Consider the following 3,042-nt stretch of genomic DNA (forward strand, 5'->3'; position numbering starts at 1 on the left):
GGATGATTCTCACTTTCTTTAATTTAACTTGATTTTACGGACTACCGGTTAGGATTCTAAATGAGGAGACTAAGTTTCTATTGGAAAATCTCACATTAATTCTATGAGTTAGTCTATGATAAAATTAAAAAGGGATTGGAATAAACTAGAATGACTCAAGCTAAGTGTTTTGTTTCAATTGATATTTTTACGTATAATCTCACTCAATTTACTCTGTGCATTTAAATTTTAGAGCAATTTACGTTTACGATTTTTACAAACCCATCCCCCCTCGGTTACATTCTATAAGTTTCAAACTTGAGAAATCCAAATCGGTTATCCGTGGATCGTCTCCGTACTTCTCTTGCTATATTTAGTGAGCAAGTCATGAAATTTAATTTGGGCCCCATACGACCTAGCGCGTGGTTCACACCGTACCACCTACTCCTTGGGAATGATGTAAGTTTTCTGATTGATGTAAAGAAATGGCTGGTCGTCCAAGTCCAAATGAAAGATTTGGGAGAGGCGCAAAGTGTTTTAGGGATCCAGATCATCAGGGGTCGTAAGAACAAAAGGTTGGCCTTGTCTCAAGCATTTTATATTGACAAGATGCTTGTCAGATATTCGATGCACAATTCTAAGAAAGGTTTATTACCTTTCGGGCATGGAATTGTATTGTCTAAGGAGCAGTGTCCTAAGGCTCCTCAAGAGGTTGAGGCAATGAGACGAATTCCTTATGCATCGGTTGTTGGTAGCCTTATATATGCAATGTTATGTACTAGACCTGACATTTGTTATGTAGTAAGGATTGTCAGTCAATATCAATCCAATCCAAGATTAGATCACTGGATAGCAATCAAAACAATCCTCAAGTACCTTCGGAGAATGAGAGACTATATGCTTATATGTGGAGATAAGGATTTGATCCTTATAGGATACACGGACTCTGACTTTCGGACTGATGAAGGTTCTCGAAAATCCACATCAGGATCAATGTTTACTCTGAATGGAGGAGCTATAGTTTGACGAAGCATCAAACAAGAATGCATCACAGACTCCACTATGAAAGCCGAATACGTAGCTGCTTGTGAAGCTGCTAAAGAAGTTGTTTGGCTTAAGTATTTCCTTACTGATTTGGAAGTTGTTCCAAATATGTCTTTGCCCATCATATTTTATTGTGATAACAGTGGTGCTATGGAAAATTCTAAGGAACCTAGGAGTCATCAAAGAGGCAAACACATAGAGCGAAAATATCACTTGATTCGGGAGATTGTACACTGAGGCGACGTGATTGTCATGAAGATTACTTCGGAGCATAATGTTGTTGATCCGTTTACAAAGGCTCTCACGGCTAAAGTGTTCGAGGGTCATCTAGAAAGTCTGGGTCTATGGGACATGCGCCATATTGTCTAAGGCAAGTGGGAGATGTTATTGGGGTATAATGTAGGCTCTAGTTTATTGTATTTTGAACTTTATTTTTATTTTACATTTGACTCCCTATACTTTAGGACAAGTGGTAGATTGTTGGGATTGGTATCCTAAACTCTCTTGTATTCTCGTAGTTTGTAAACATTGTATAAACAAATTATTATTAATAAAATAATTGTTATTTTATGAGTATATACTCAATCCAAAGAACTAAGATCCTAGGTTATTTTATGTAATTTAACATGTATGTAGAGACATAGAGGTGGATCGTGTATAAATGATAACCTAAACGGACTGTAGTAGATGGATAAGGCTGGGTACTTTATCCTGGTGACACTATGGATACGACCCGCTTTGTAGATGTTACAAGTGTTGTAAAGTTCTACAAATAATCTGATCCTAATCATTCATGTGGAGACATGTGATGGAAGTATCCTATACAAAGAGTTTGTATAAGACCGGACCATAAAATGACTAGTCTCATTATATAACACCGTTAATAGTAGAGACTTACATTTTACCAGGATGACCACATGTGACATGACCTAAATCCTTGATGAGTTGTGAACTCTTGCCTATAAAGGCAGTCCTTTGATTTGTATGAGTGAGAGTTGTCAGATTTTCGACTCAATATGTCTACCATTTTGGGGATTCATTTGATAGGGGAGTTGGGAATACAACTACACAAGACGGAATTTACTCATTCCCTGATGTTGGGGTAAGTAGATAAATTGCTTCTTTAAGGGCTGATTCTGGGGCTTGAACAATGTGACCACACCATCTCTTGGCCCAAGAGGGATTTGGTCATAATTGGACTATGACTTATTCTTCATTAGATGGATAAGTGGTACTTAAGAAGTTAGATGTAACTACAACGACAAAATGGTAATTTTGGCCCAGCTGTACTTATGAGCAATTTGTGAAGGGTCATCACTGTTGACTAGTTTTATCCAATGGACAAAGAAATATATATGTAGTACGAAGAGAGCAGCTATTGGTCTTTAGTGGAGTGACCAACAGTTAACGGATGTTAGGTAATTTAATTAAAGAGTTTAATTAATTATCCATGTACCATTGGAGTTTCAAATTACAGGTTTATAAGATCTGCTCTATCGCTCAACAAGAATTATTAATGATTAATTTTGGATTAATTTGAATTGTTCAAATTAATTGAGGAAATTAATTATATATGATGTGATTAATTAAATTAATTATATGTGATATAATTAATATAATATATTTGATAAATTATAACATAAAGTTTACTTAGAGTGGAATGAAATATTTGAATATGATTCAAATATTAATTATATGGATGAGATTCATATAATTGAATTTACTATAAATGTGATTTATATTAAATACCATGCATTGTGAGAGAAAATAAAACTATAGGTTATATTGTATTTGATACAATATAAAAAATATAGGTTATGTGTTATATTTGATATAACATATAGTGTATATATATAATAAGTTAATTATTATATATTTTTTTTTATTTATCAAATCAAATCAAATTTATTTTTTAAAATTAAAGGGAGAGAGTTACAATTTCCCTCCCCTTAATACTCTCAGTAAAAGACGTGGGTGTGGGAGGTTTTCTTGGAGGTTTTGTTTTCTTTCCTAAAAGAT

The sequence above is a fragment of the Benincasa hispida genome, chromosome 11, assembly GCF_009727055.1.
Source record: "Benincasa hispida cultivar B227 chromosome 11, ASM972705v1, whole genome shotgun sequence".
Lineage (NCBI taxonomy): Eukaryota > Viridiplantae > Streptophyta > Magnoliopsida > Cucurbitales > Cucurbitaceae > Benincasa > Benincasa hispida.